The 16,668-nt window shown below is 35.5% G+C and overlaps 1 protein-coding gene across 5 annotated transcripts in view; it reads left to right on the top strand.

Moving 5' to 3' along the window:
- Nucleotides 1-16,668, top strand: part of PCDH9 (protocadherin 9) — an 875,477-nt gene that overhangs the window by 142,402 nt on the left and 716,407 nt on the right. The gene's annotated exons all lie outside the window — the stretch shown is intronic.

Below are 16,668 nucleotides of genomic sequence, written 5' to 3'. Positions count from 1 at the left end.
TATGTTATTTTGAATTGAAAAATCAAACCCTATATTGTACATAAATTGAATGTAGCTAGTGATCTGTCTTGAATAAATAAGATATACTATCATTCCCTTTTCACTATTCAGAAAAACAGCTTTGTTTCACAAAATTTTATGATCACTTCTATTAATAGTTTTCACGGAGGAGAGTTCTTTGCAGATGCTGATTCATTTGTCAGAAACACTGCTTCCCGTCCTCATGGTTTAGCTCTTGGTTCAAATACCACTTCAACTGAGGGTCGCTCCTGCCAGAGAGCCTGCATCACAGGTGTGTGCAGGACCACCCTGCTGCCCCAGCCCCCCTGCTCTGCCGGTGTAGGCCCTGTGTTTGGTAGTGCTTGTTTCTCCACTCCCTCCCTCGTGTGACCCAGATGCAAAAAATCACAACTTTCCCTTAAAATGATTGATTGAATTAACTCAAATTGTATATGATATAAGAAATGTAGGGATTTGAAAGTGGGAAGAGTATAGAAGGCAATACCTAGAAGCTTTTTGTACCCCACCTAGTGAGCAGTAATAAAAGCGACATCTGTTAGTTTTCTTTAACTTTATGTAAAATCAAATTATCCCCAGTTGTTCTTTTTTCCTCTTCAGAACTGACTCCAATAATCCTTCTTTTTTATGCACACGTAGGAATAACAATAATTTTGTTCCCAAAAGAAAAACTAAATTTACTAAATTTAGGATGACTGAGAAGTTTTAAACAAAATGAACTATTTCAAAAGAGAGAACTCGATGTGGAAAATGATGCACATAGGTGATTATATTCCTTGGTGTTCTGAAATACTTTTTATCATGTGGCTATCTGCTTGTAAGCATTTTATTTGGACACAGAAGTTGTATGATTTTTTCTTGCCTATATCATACTAATACCATAAGGGAATGAAAGTAGAAGTGTATATGACAACTGATTCATTCCCCACTGGGATGAGGCATGGCACCTAAGACAATGCTTACACTGAGGACAAGCAAATCCTGGCTCCAGCTCAGATTCACAGAGGGTCTGATCAGATACCAGGGGATTCTACTGTTCACAGGTATAAGAATAAATTAGTAAATATTGAGAGCTGCAGTTCCCACAAGGTTCTTTGCTTCTCACTCTTTTATTTTGAGTTTAAAACAATCTATTGTGTATTGATACTAATAACTCTACACTCTTATTTCTGTTTTAATCAGATGTTATATATCATACCTTAGCACGCTTTAGGCTACAATACATCCTTTAATGTTTTTATTATATTGCTTGAGTTTTACATTTTTTTCCAGTTGAGTGTGACCATTCTATAGTAGTTGTCTTGAGTTTTCTCCAACTGGATAACCTTATAAATGGCATTACCTGTAGGTACTTAAGGAAATAAATATCCTCTTGTCTGGGTTTCAAGGCAAGACTATCTTGTATTGAATTTTACTTCATAAGATATTCTATTATAGGCATATTAAATAGATGGATAGATAGGTAGATAGATGATAGATAATAGAAAGTTAACTTCATTTCAATGAAATGAAACACAATATACCAGCCCAGCCTTGAATCAGGAAGGCTATAGTACAAAACTGGTACTCAGGTTAAAGCCTCGAGCTTTAGCACCAGAAATTAAAAACTCTCAAAGCAATTCCAGAGGCTGGTTTTTAGTAGAAGTACTTCATTATACTGGAAATAAAGAATATATTTTAATGGTGAAACAAGGGTGTCTCATGGGTCTAAACAACATACATATATAATATTCTAATATTATAAATGGAAGTAATAAACATCTAGTTAGCATACAAGAGAACTATGAATATCAAAATTATGCATATTTAGAAAAGATATTGTACTATATGTGAAATAGTTTTACATAAGATATAACAGCTGTAGAATTGTTATATTATTATGGCAGTTATATAATAGGTAAAGCTATTAAATTATAAAGGTTTAGAATGTGAGTAAAGAAATGGCTGATTTGTTTTGCAAAAAAATAATTTTATCTTTTTAAGATCTCCTAGGATTCTTGTATTTCAACTTCATTTGATAGCTTTATTTGCATGTTATCCCACTTTCCATCAAAAATTTCTAATTATGCCCAATAGTTTTCATCTTTTCATTGCTGTTGCTTATAATATGCAATATGATGTTTTTTCTGCTATGTCTTTCTTCCTAACCTGTAAACACCTTGGAGGTCAGAAGAGTATTTTCATTAACCACACAGTAATCTCTAGTATAATAAAATAGGGTGGTATTTTAGTTCTTTCTTGCAACTTCTCTGCAGTTAAATTGATCGGATACATGTGTTTCTGTGATAGCAATTATGAAGTTATTGACAGCATGAACCAAAGGTAGCTTTGAAATGGGGCTCAATATTTACTGTCAGTTCATGTTGCTCAACATTCATCTTGTGAAAAATAAAATTTTCTTTGACAGACATTTGCCAAAATTTAATTAGTCAACCTTAAACAGCCTCATGTACAGTATGAACTATTTTAATTAGTTTCAGGGGTGTTCCAATGACCATCACTCTGCTGCTTGATATATGAAGTTTCATCATAATATAATTGAAGACTAACTATATTTAAAGAAGGTCATCACTAACACCTACTAAAACAATTTTTGCAAGCCCATTAACCTCAACTTTGTTCTGGGATACCCTTTCTGAAGTCGTGATTCCCAGTCAACTTGCATGAGAATAACATTCAGTACTTTGTAAAAATTGAAATCCTTAGGCTCCACCATGAACCATTGGGCATGTGTATTCTGGAATCTTCAATTTTAGTGGGCACTTAATGCCCAGGAATGGCTATCTATGACATGCATTACAGGGAATTAATTGAGCATCTTTAAATGCACTTTTGTAGAATGAAATTAGTTTCTTCAAGAAAATTTACAATTTATTTCTGCATGTGAGCTACAAAATCCAAATTTTCTTTTGTTAGAGGAACAAAAATGAACTAAAATGATTGGCTTCTGAGTTCCCTTGTGCATATCATTTCAAAATTTCCAGCACTTAAGAGATGCTTTCATTGTAATACAAATGCCAAGGTGAATTTTTAATTGAATATATGCTTGCTAATATATAACATAACACATATTGCTTTGTATAAATTTTGAAGTATTTACCATAACATTGTCACTATTTTTAAAGTATATTACATAAAAAATTCCTTCCCTGCTCCTTGCCTTCCAGCATGTAGAACATCACCTTCATTGATATCTTCATGAGAATAGATACATACAGGCAGGCAGTTACTCCTTGTCTGCTTAGAGCAACTTCTCCCAATGGTCTGAAATAAGTTTTGTGCAAAACACTACATCTTTTACTAGAAACTCAATTATGTTAACCATATTGTAACTTTGATTGTTTTATTAAGACATATAAAGTAAAAGGCTTTTGAACCATGTTTTTTTTAAGTATTACTCTTACTATTGAATAGTTTGTCTCAAATTTTCCCTGATATACTTTTAATAAATGTATACTTTCAAAGAACCAATTTGTGGATTCATTGATCCTTTGAATGTTTTTAAATTAACCATTAACCAGACTCATCAAGAAAAAAAGAGAAAGGTCCCAAATAAGTAAAATCAGAAATGAAAGAGAAGTAACAACTGATACCATAAAAATACAAAGGAATGTAAGAAATTACTATGAAAACTATATGCCAGGAAGTTGGACAACTTAAGAGAAAATGGATACATTTTTAGAAACATACAATCTTCCGAAATTGAATTGGTAATAAGCTGAAAACCTGAATAGACCAATAACAGCTATCAAAATTGAAACAATCATCAAAAACTACAGACACACAAGAGCTCTTGTCCAGATGGCTTCACAGGCAAATTTTACAAAACATTCAAAGAACTAACACCTGTCCTTCTCAAACTATTCCAAGAAATTCAAGAAGGAAGACTGACAAACTCTTTTTGCAAGGCCAGTAGTATCTTAATCCCAAAACCAGGTAAAGTCACAGTAAAGAAAGAAAATTACAGGCCAATATTTCTGATGAACATAGATGCTAAAACCCTAAACAAAATACTAGCGAACCAAATCCAGCAATACATGTTAAAAATCACACACCATGATCAAGAGGCATTTATTCCAGAGACACAAGGATAGTACAATATTCACAAATCAATCATTGTGATATGTCACATAAACAAAATGAAATACAAAGGCCACATAATCATATCAATAGATGTAGAAAAAGCATTTTATAAAATCCAGCACCCATATACAATAAAATCACTTAGCAAAGTGGGAATAAAGGAGCATACTTGAACAAAATAAAAGCCATATACAAAAAACTTACAGCCAACATCATACTCAATGGGCAAAAACTTAAGATCAGGAATAAGACAAGTGTTTGCATTTTCACCACTCCGATTCAACATAGTACTGGAGGTCCTAGCCACACCGATCAGAAAATAAGAAATACTTTTATCTTTTATTTTTCTAGGAAAAAATATTTTCTAAATATATTTTATTGATTATGCTGTTACATTGTCCCAATTTTTCCTGTTTGCCTCCCTCCATCTGGTACCACCATTTCCTCCAGCAATCTACCCCCTTTTGTTCACATTCATGGGTCATACCTATAAGTTCTTTGGCTATTCCATCACCTATACTCTTCTTATACTGTTCTTATACACCCTGTCTATTTTATACCTACCCATTTGTACTTCTTAATACCTGCATTTTTCCCTCTATTTTCTCCCTTCCTGCTCCCAACTGATAACCCTCCAAATAATCTCCAAATCTGTGATTCTGTTCCTGTTCCACTTGTTTGTTTAGTTTGTTATCTGGATTCAGTTATTGATAGTTGTGAATTCATTGCCATTTTAATGTTTGCAATTTTGATTTTCTTTTTCTTATATAATTCCCTTTAGCATTTCATATTATAAAGCTTGGTGATGATGAACTCTTGTAGCTTTACTTTGTCTGGGAAACACTTTACCTTCACTTCAATTCTAAATGATAGCTTTGCTGGATAAAGTAATCGAGGTTGTAGGTCCTTGCTTTTCATCACTTTGAATACTTCTTGTCATTCCCTTCTAGCTTGCAAAGTTTCTTTTGACAAATCAGCTGACAGTCTTATGGGAACTATTTTGTAGGTAACTTTCTGCTTTTCTTTTGTTGCTTTTAAGATTCTCTCCTTACCTTTAAACTTTGGCATTTTAACTATGATGTGTCTTGGTGTGGTCCTCTTTGGGTCCATCTTATTTGAGACTCTCTGTGCTTCCTGGACTTGTATGTGCATTTCCTTTGCCAAATGGGAGACGCTGTCTTTCATTATTTTTTCAAGTAAATTTTCCATTTCTTATTCTTCCTCTTTTCCTTCTGGCACCCCTATGATTTAGCTGTTGGTACATTTAAAGATGACCCATCCTCCTTTTTTAAAGTTCTTGTTTCTTCCTGTTGTTCTGATTGAATGCTTTTGCCTTCCTTGTGTTCCAAATCATTGATCTGATTCTCAACTTCATCCCCTCCACTTTTGGTTCCCTATAGATTTTTCTTTTTTTCACTTAATGCAACCTTCATTTCTGTCTAGGTCTTTTTTATGCTGTTGAAGTACCCACTGAGTTCCTGGAGCAACCTGATAACCAGTGTGTTTTGAACTCTGCATCTGATATGTTGCTTAGCTCCATTTCATGTAGTTCTTTTTTCTGGAAGGTTTTTTTTTTCCTGTTTTTTTTCCCCCCTCATTTGGGCCATATTTCTTTGTCTCTTCATTTTGGCAGCCTCCCTTTGTGTGTTTCCGTGTATTAGGTAGAGCTGCTTTGTCTCCCTGTCTTAGTAAACCTGTTAAGTTGTATGGGGTGGAATCTTAGGTAATCACCAGGGTGGAACAACTCATGTCACCACTCTGTTGCTCCATGGGGGGGAGGGCTTACAGAGGGATCAATGCTGCTTTTGCCAAGGAGGAAGCTGTCTCACCACTCGCACTTCATTTTCTCCACATATGTCATGGGTACCCTTTCCACTGTTCCCCTGATGCTAGAGCCCAGAGGGGATGAGTCTGCATGAGTCCTAAGTCTATTGAGGGACCTTTAAGAGGACACAATTTCTTCTGCTGCCCCAACCCCCACTAGTTTTATAGCCTGAAGTTATGGGGACTTGTCTTCCTGGAACTGGGACCCTGGGCTGGGTGGTCTGGACTGGTGCTGGAATCCCTGGCTCCCATGGTATCCCTTCCATTTTACATCCACCACACACAGATGTGGGACCACCTATTCCAGTCTCTGTGCCTCTCTTTGCCACTCCAGGTATCCATGCCTCCCTGCACCTCTCCTCCCCACACCTCTCCAGCCTCTCTGCACCTCTCTGTATCTCTGCCCCCTGTACCCATGTGGCTTCTTTAAATCCTTGATTGTCTGATTTCCACATAGCTCAATTTTTCTGACAATTCTGGGTAGAATTTGTTTTGAGGCCTAGTTGTTTTGTTTTGTTTTGTTTTGTTCTTTCTGAAGTTGTGTGTGTAGGTGAGGCATGTTGACCTACATCTCCATCTTGACTGGAAGTCTAGGGAAAATATTGATAGTAAGTTCACTGGATAAAAGATTATAATGATTTTAGCTTTGATAGAGATGTCCAAATTACTCTTTCATCATTGTTTGAATTTAAAATCCTACAAAGATTTTGCCAAGTGTATAAAGGATCAGTTTTAAAATTTTAAAGTCTTGCCGATCTAAAAGTCAAACATTATATTGTAGAGTGATATCTATTGTATTTTGTGAGTTTAGCTTTTTAAATTTCATCTTTTATGATTTGGAAGGTGGTGTTTATTCATTTTGTTTTTAAAAATTCACTGCCAGTAGCTAGACATAAAACAGGCAAATGGGTTTACTAATCAATTAAATCTGCTCATTCTATCATTATTAAATAATTTATCTCTTCCTGATTTCTCTATTATGCCCAGAGATAGGGTTCTGGGTAGAAAGAGTAGAAAAATCTCAGAAGAGAAAGGGCCTTTTGTTTGGGAAATTAGCAGAATTACATATGTAAATATGAGCGTTGAGATTTTGTCAAAATATATGCCAGACTACCTAGAGTTTAAAAGCTTGATAAAAATATGGATGACCTCCCCAGTCCTTTCAATAAGAATCTCTGAAAAGTATGGCAAGGAATCTGCATTTTAACACCACCCATATATGCAAACTATAATGTGAGTACCAGTGTAAGGGGGGAAAAGTAAACAGAAACAACTTACATTCAATTATTACATTTCACATTCAAGAGCTAAATTGAACAAATAATTAGAAATATGTACTACAGACTACAATGTTTTTTGGAGAGTTATTAAGATGCATAATTTAAAGAGGAAATATACATTAAGACTGAACATAATTAGTTCTCAAAGTCCTCTGCATAATTTAATCAGTGGCAATTGCAATGCTTAGATGAAATAGAAAAGTCTTCACATAAAACAGTTGTTTGCTTGTTCTATATAATCACTATAAACAAGCACAGCAGGTACATTCCTGAAACAATTGTGAGCCTAAAGAGAAGTTTAAAAATAGTAAAAGCAACCTTCATGCAAACTGTAAGGTGTTAATAGTTCTCACACTGAAAGAGAGAAGGCTGTCCATTTCTCTTTACATTGAATGTTATTGATTTCAGAAACCCCATAATATCTGTTGACAGATTTAAATTAACTTCCTTTTTTTGAACCTGTGATGGTAAAATGAACCTCTCTTTTTTTCACAGCAGTTATGCTTGGTAATACTTAACATCAGGCAGAGATTAAGTATTGTGATTGATGTCTTTAAACTTATCTTTTCAGAGACACAAAATCAAGGGGCATATATGTCTTAATTTTGTCCATAATAAAACAAAATACAAATATGTAGCCATTAAAACCTGTACATGGAAAGCAATCATATTTTATTTGAAATACATAGTTTCGTATTTATAATGTATCCTATCTTGTCCACTCTTCATATAGTGGGTGCCAGAGCTGATAAAAATCAAGAACCTACCAATTACCTAGAATTCTCTTGCAGCATTCTGAATCTCAGAATGTCTAAGATGGAGGGAAGTTTAATCATATCTGTCAAAGGAGATTCTCAGTCTTTTATTTGACGGAACAGTAGGGATATTCACATGCCCAGTACTCCTATATTCCTGTGAATATACCCTGCTCTGGACAATTCCAGGATTTTTTAGAGCAGCAGAGCAATTAGCATCACAAATTCTTTATCCATTAATCTTCTTAAATCTGTTCCCCATTAGTACTGTTTATTCAAACCTCCATAAGGATAAAAATGCAACAAATTAATTACATGAAATTTCCTCACAGTAAATATATGTAACGATTTCTTTACCATAAAAAGTTTTGTGGTCTGCAAAAAGCAAACTCAGAAGGAAAGAGATGGTCTATTACAGGGTGTGAAAATCCCTACCATGAGATCAAGCTGCTCATTCTCAGCGTGGACTGGGAAGTAACGCAGAGTGTAGCGCGCTTGAAACCAGCCTGATCCGCCCAGGCAGATGGTAATTCTGTTACCCTATGATTTGCAGTGAAGGTTGTTTTTTAAATTAGTAGATTATTAATTATAAAATACTTGAATATAATTTTTAAAACAACTGTAAGCTGAATAGTATTTTAAATTTATTTTTTGTTGGGTTGTCATTTTATCTAACCACTAAATATTGATGCAAAATATAAGGGTTGCCTTACATTCAACTTGCTTCTGTTCATTTGGGGTTTTGGAGTAATTGGGTGGCTGCAGAAAGATACTATTCTCATATGGGATATTCTCTTCATTGGGTACTATTTTTTGAGAGAAAGGATTGATAGTCATTTGAGAAATTCATCAGAAAATGATTACTACTACAACTTAAACTTTTATAAAATAATTAGGCTAAATGCATGACTTAAAGTGTGAGCATTAAATGCAAATCAACTTTTATTTAGCTTCCACTTTTATAAAAATATTACTGTAAAAACATCCTCAATTTTAAAATGTTAAGAAAAGTTAAACATTTAAGAAAGGAAGCTTTGTGTGCTTTGAAAATAAACTGGGTGCACAGCTTTATTTTAGCTTAGTGTAAAAGGCCTAAGAATGTTCCTACCAGGCTCTGGATATCAGCTACTTATTTGGTCACCTTCTGACCACAGAGCTACTTAAATTTTTAAAAAAAATTCTTTTAAAATATTTTTTCAGGTTTCAGTCAGGACAAAGAGTAGATAACTCTAAGGAAGCAAGAGGCATCCCCTAATCCCCAAAAGGGTGCTTGGAGTACTAACTCTCCCAACATCCAGAGATACTCTCAAAGATGAGAGAGAGAGAGAGAAAGAGAGAGAAATTCCCTGAGAGCTGGCAACATTCAATAGGACCCTAACTGCAAATGAGGTGCAACCCATATTTCTGTCCAGCCATATACTAAGGGTTCCCAACCTGACTGTTGCCAAGCTGACTCCCCAGAACGCAAAACAATTCAAACAAGAGGCAATAGTCTTTGGAAGAGAAAGGATCAGTGGCCAATGGGTACCTGAAAGCAAATTCCCAAGTCACAATTCAAATAGCTACTTCTTTTTTTTTTTTAATTTTATTTATTTATTTTTTTTTAGAGAGGGAAGGGAGGGAGGGAGAGAGAGAGAGAGAGAGAGAGAGAGAGAGAGAGAGAGAGAGAGAGAGAGAGAGAGAGAGAGAGAGAGAGAGAGAAACATCAATGTGCGGTTGCTGGGGGTTATGGCCTGCAACCCAGGAATGTACCCTGGCTTGGAATCGAACCTGGGACACTTTGGTTTCCAGCCCGCACTCAATCCACTGAGCTACGCCAGCCAGGGCAAGAAATAGCTACTTCTTACAAATGTTTTTCCTGCCAATCTGAGTTTGGAAAGGAAAGGACAACAGGAAAGTTTACTAGGGACCACAGATCTGGAAGAGCTGACTTTGATAAGAATTCTCACGCTTTGCTAGCTTTAGCAATTTCCCCAGAATCCCATCTGTGGGCTCTAAAGCAAATGGTGTGTTCCAGTGAGTCTTATATTAGTCACCAGGCAAGATAGATGAGGAAACATAAATTTCCTCCACCCTCTATGGTGAGTGCTTCTCTGAGATCCCTTATTCTGTAGGGTACCTTATATGGATAAACTTGTTTAGCTTAAAAGTTCTATACTCTGGCCATTATAATTGAAGATTGTCTTTAGGAAAGTTAACATGATTGTTTAGCCTTAAAGGAAACTTTCACTCACCTGAGACCTCACACTGCACTCAAGCGGGCTTCTAAGTTGGAACCAGCCTGACCCTGAACCCAGTCCATTTTCTAAGTTAGACTAAGTCCTACCCTGAACCTGTCCTGTTTTTGAGTCAGTTCCAGTCCAGAAAAAGAAGTGTTCTAAGTCTAGAAGCTCATAAACAAAAGCTGCAGAACTAGGATCAGAAAGTGACTTAACCCACCACCTCCAGAGGCATCTGGAAAGCAAAGAGCTGAGGGGCTCAACAGGTCCCATGTCTGTTTGCCCATGGCTCTTGGGGGCTGTGGAAGTCTCCTTCTGTTCCCTCTTTGACACGAGAACTGTTGAAAAGGTGAATTGAAACATATTAAAAATTGTAAGTTTAGATGAGCAAAAATCAATTCAAACTGGGCAGCATCCAGTCTTGCAGCCAGAAAGGTGTTCTGAGATGCTGTACAAGAGGAAAGGCTTACAGGCAGAAGGAAGCAAGAAAAAGGAAATTCTATTAGATAAAAGAGCAGGTTGGTTATTGCGAAATTAGTTTCCTTTAGGGAATGATGGAGGTTTATCAGGAACACTCCCTAACTAGTGTTGATCAGGAGATTCCTGAGAGACTGGTTAAGGTTCTACTTCTGGGAGAGCTGAAACTGTAATTGAGCTTTGGTCAGGTGACCTGGGACTTAGCATAAGTGACTCCATTTTGGCCCTGTTGTCTTATTTTTAACAGCGTGCAATTAAATTTTGTTTAGAGATCTTTAGATAGAATAAATGTTTTAAATTCAAAGATGTGCTATTATGGGCTCAATTATTTTGAGAAGATGACAAGAAAGTAAGATACAAACATATTTTGATAGGATTAATCCTTCATATTTTCACATGTTGTGATAGCATAAAGTCGTGGTATTTAGTGGTTCTACATGTACAGTTATTAATGAGTTAAATACAATGCTTTGATAAGTATTAGAAAAAAGATCATTTTTCCTGTATTCTGCTATTAATTTTTTGTTAGATGATTGTAAACTGTAATCAGCACACTGTTCAGAAATGAGTTTGAGGTTTGGGATCAAACACACTTGTTCTAAGGCTGACTGTGCCACTTACCTGTAGAAACAGGGACATTTTTCTAACTTTCAGTTTCCTCATATGTGGAATGGAGATAATAATATCAACATCTTATATGCATTGTGGTTACATATAATAAATATGTAGCTCTGAATTTTCTACACAATGAATTTTAGTTCTCCTTTTGCTGAGAACATATACCAGGCATCTTTGAATATCCAACTTTTAGCACAAGGCACATTCCATGTAGCATGCTAAGCTAGCTTTTGCTGATGGCTGCTTTTTGAGAAAAATAAATGTGTAATGAATAAGGGTTACCTAAAAATCATATTTTAGAATATCCTCTTACCTAACACTTGAAGGAATTTCTAAAGAAAATTTGAATGAGGTAATATTTATTAAAATATATTGATTTTGTTGATACAATTGTTTATGACAGTGCTGTGTAAAATTAGAAAATAATTAGCATTATTTTGTATTTAGAATGCTTGTTTCACACTACTTTCTTGGATCATTCTATTGTAAAGTAAATATGTGGTCCTTACAGAGGTATTTGCCTGGGAACTATCAAAACTGAATGTTGTGTCACCACAACTGGTTCTAACCAAATGACACTAAGTCAAGTGCTGTGAACTTTGAGCTAAGGATGCCAGATTTTTACTGAAACTAACTGAATACTATTCTGACCATAGGATCATGGCATTTAAGTCATAAAGAGACTTAATGCTATCCAGGAAACTAGCTTTCCATTTTTAATTAGTTTAATTTGCATAAAATTGTTCCCTTCCCACCCCAGCAGTTAAAACCCTGGGCTTCTTTCTGTGTATCAGCGACCTGCACAGCACACGTCTTCACTGCCTGATGTTCCCCTGCCTGGGGAGTTAATACACCCAGATTTTTGCGTTGTTGCTGTTTAGTTTCGTTTAGCACTGGTGATCTTTATATGATTCTTCTTTTTTTTTAAAGCAAAATAAAAGTAAAAGAAAGAAATCATGTGGCTCCTTTGAGAAGAGAGATGGCATTTTTACATTAGCAAAGACTGCAATCCAGTAGGGTAGCAATACACCACATGTGGCAACTGAACACTTGAAATGTGGCTAGTCCGAAATGAGACATGCTCGAAGTGTGAAATACGCTAACTCTGAGACAGTACACATGCACACACAAATTATAATGATGTCATTAATATTATTTTACATTGATTGCATGTTGAAGTAATGGTATTTTGAATACATTGTGTAAAATAAAGTACATCATTAAAATGAATTTTATCCAATCTTATTACCTTATCAAATGACAGTTAAAATATACAAAATTAAATATGTGACTTTCATACATCTACTGGCCAGTTTTGGTTTAGAACTGAAGTTGCCAGTCATGTTTCTATGTTCATTAACAGATATCTTCTCCCATAATTAAAATGAAGGACAATATAAAATGAGATGGCTAGAAATATGAATGAAATTATTTTGGCTGGAATTGTTTACTAAGAAAAAAAAGAGGAAGAAAAGTAGCAGATGAGCCTGGCAGGCATGGCAGACCTAGGTGGTTTCCAAGCCTGAGCCATGTCTTCAGGCTCAGAAACAGAGTTCCACACTGCTAACAGGCAACATTGCTATTGAGGACATGGATTCATTCAGTTAACATGGGTATGTCGGGTTTGTTCTAAACACACCGGTGAAGTCGCAGGGGATGAAAAGGTTTTCCTCTCTTCATGTCTCTGGCTGGATCTGAAAATTAAACTGACAAAGACACTTTATCAGGAGAAATACACACATGTTTGTTTAAGTTTCATGTGGTAGGGGAGCTTTCATTGGGAAAAGAAGACCAGGAGAAGCAGATGGACCTGAGCATTTTTATGCTAGGTTACACGAGAACAGGCAGTTGTGAAGAAAAGAGATAGGCCAAGGAGTACAAGTGTGAGTGGGGAAACTTAGTAAGGCATGTTTGTTCGGATTCTTGTTGGCATCTGATTGTTTTTGGAGATAAGCATGCTCCTCTCCACCTGTCACAGAGAGCGTACCTGCCACAGGAGAGTTTGACAGCCTTCTTCAAAGAGAGGGGTGGGGGGAGGTCAGAGTGAACTGCTTCTGCTGTTTTCTCAAACTTCTTCACCTTAAAATATTCAGTGTGTCAACATGCTCCATTTTGGGGTTAGCATGTCCCAAATCCGATCAAGGAACATTATAAGCGTACATCTTTATAATCTGATTAGGTAAATGTTGCATGACCTCAAACAGATGGCCGCAAAATCCAGCATACTGAAATTGGTATAGGGGAAAAATTACTAGGTGTGTACTAATATGGAAAATGAAGAAGTGGCTTATTTTATTTCATGTTAAATATGAATGTCAGTTATTCATTCAGCAAGAAAAACACTGATAAAATCCCTAGAATTTTAAAATAATATAATAAACCAGGCGGTGAAAGACAAATACCATAGGATCTCACCTTTAACAGGAACCTAATCAACAAAACAAACAAGCAAAATATAACCAAAGACACTGAAACAGAGAACAGACTGACAGTGACCAGAGGGGAGAGGGGAGGGAATTTCAGGGGAAAAGGTGGAGGGTTTGCAGGAACAAGTATAAAGGACACATGGACAATAACAAGGCAAGGTGGAAAAGGGAGGGAGGTGGGGAGGGCTGGGGAGGTGGGCCAGGATGGGGCTAAAAGGCAGAAAACTGTACTTGAACAACAATTTAAAAATAATATACTAAATAACAAAGATTTTTCTGTATGATAGGATTCATCTAAGATTATTTATCCTAGTCATTTGAATCACACTAAAAAAATAGAAGATGCATTCTGCATATATATACTTTAAGTTGATGCATATTTTGTCTTTGGGTTTTAAAACAGGCCCGGATATATAACAGTTGCCAAGTATTCTATGGAATTTATAGGCTTAAAATGCCCAAAGCTATCATTTCTATTTAAAAAATTCTGTGGGGAACAACCCTTAACCCTCCCATCATTAAGAACACATATTATCTTTTTAAGAAATAACTTCCTTAACATAGAGGTGCTTTGTGAAAGAAAACATTGCAACGGGTGGTTCTTAGAGCCATGTTCTCCTTCAGAAATGCTGTGTTCGTTTGTGCTTTCACTAGCAATACAGGAGACTGACCCTTTTTCTAACCATGACTTTCTTTCAGTGGGATTTTAGACTTTCAAAATATATACTGATTTTTATTTCCCAAGTTGATATCTAAATATTTAAATTAATACATGCTTTAATGCTTAGTCTTATTTTTCCTAAATATAAAGTTAAAGTACCATAAAAGTATTTATAAGATCAAAAGTATTTTCATAGTAAGTGAAAGAAAATGAGATGTGTGTGAAAAAACCTGCTATGCCTCCCAAAACCATATGGCTTTGTGATTTTCATATCGATTATTTGAGTCACGATTTCTTCATTTCTAAAGTAACAGTGGTGGCAGATAATATTTGCCAGTGGAATCTTTGATGTTTAAAACTAAAATTTTGTTTTAAAGTTTTATCATCTAAACCATGCCACGATGGGTTGTTTAGCAGAACTTTTAGCTCTCACAGATTCCTGTGTGTATGTGACATAACAAGGCAGCTTCCAAACTCAGTTCTATCCCACTCTGTTATATTGGAGGTCAAGGTTAGTTCATATCTAAAACAAGAATATAATTTTAGACAACTGAATAGAATTTGTGGAAAATTAATTATATCTTTCAGTGAAAGATTGTTTTCAGGTATTATTTTTAAAATTAGACAAATAACTTTTTATAAGTGAACATACCTAAATTCGTGTTCTCCTTTGAGAAAGCTCAGTTGTATGGGGAGAATATTTACATGCTTCTCTTTTCATTTTATCTGTCACAATCTGGTGGCCTTTCAATAAAAGAATGGTTAAATACATGATTAGCATCATGTAAGGTTGCTTCATTCCAGTTTTCTGACAAGATACCAAACCCTCTGAGTTTTATGTGAGAAGTAATCCCAAGATCCAATGTCAGCACAATTCTCCCAAGACTGCTGAAATATTTATCATTCTCTCTTAAATTAGGTAATCCCTGAGGTTCATTTGGATTCCATTTCCACAGATACATGTATCAATTATCTATCTATTATTATTTTATGTGTCTTTTTACACAGACATATATACACCTATGCAGACACTCAAACACACACATATATTTTCTTTTCAAATACCCTAAGGAACTGCTGAAATGTATACAGTTTTGTATATTTTCATAGACTATGATGAAATGCATTTAAAAAGTGTACAAGATCAATAAACTATATCTTTTAGGAAAGTCTAAGCCTGGAAAAAAAATATGAGTGAAAGAGACATTTATTGTGATTACTAACCTAGAGTCTCAAATGGCTAGGATTATTGTAAGTAAAATTGACTTTGTCCATGATTTGATTTTAATCCAGTTTAACAGAATCATATTCTACAAGGAACAGATATTTAATTTAGTGCATTATGATGAAAATGCTTCAGTTCAAAGAAGTTTAATGTGATAAAAGCACTAACTCATTATTATGTTTTTAAAAAGTTATTCCTTGTTATTTTATTACTTAAATAATTTCCTCAGCTCATAATATGTATTTTAAATATTTTATTTATTTATTTTTAGAGGGGAAGAGAAGGATAAAGACAGGGAGAGAAACATCAATGTGCGGTTGCCTCTTACGTGCCCTCTACTGGGACCTGACTCGCACGTGCGCGAGTCAGGGCATGTGCCCTGACTGGGAATCAAACTGGCTATCCTATGGTTTGCAAGCGGGTGCTCAATCCACTGAACCACACCAGCTAGGGCATCATAATATTTATATTAAATCTAGAAAAATATTTTAGGCTCTTGCACTGGTACTTAGACTGATTGTCTGTCTTAAATGTTGCCCTTTAAAAAGGAATAAACAGTATTTAAAATTTGCTGCACTGGTTTTGCTGTTTTGGTTTTTGTTTGATCTGGAGATTTTCAGAGAAACCACTTACCATGGAATGAGCTGGTCTGTCTAGTTACCAGCTACAGCTGTAAACAAGGGTCTGTGGAAAACAATCCCCTGTAATTTTCCAGTCTACTGTTTTCCAATACTAAGGAGTTAGTACACTTGGCAATTTTGAAGAGGTGTCTAGCATTTTAACACTTAGGAGCAGATGGGACTATTTTCTGAGGTTAACTTTGAGTTTTGAAGAAATATCCAAGCAAAGAAAAGAGATAAAGGGGGAAATTCAAAGGAGTATCATGTTTCTTTTTCTATTGAATAATTTATGCCAAAATGTTATCCCTCTCCATTTTTCCTACAGTCTATTGATGCTATATAAATATCATGTCAATTCATCATATTCCCTGTAGTTCTGGGATCAAACCTGCAACTTTGGCATATGATGATGCTCTCACAAACTGAGCTACCCAGCCAGGGTCCATATCCACATTTTTTTTA

Source organism: Phyllostomus hastatus, unplaced genomic scaffold (genome assembly GCF_019186645.2).
Source record: "Phyllostomus hastatus isolate PE091 unplaced genomic scaffold, TTU_PhHast_1.1 phas_contig_29, whole genome shotgun sequence".
In the NCBI taxonomy this organism is placed as follows: domain Eukaryota; kingdom Metazoa; phylum Chordata; class Mammalia; order Chiroptera; family Phyllostomidae; genus Phyllostomus; species Phyllostomus hastatus.
Note: the sequence above shows the minus strand (reverse complement) of the source record. Positions and strands in the feature narration are given on the sequence as shown.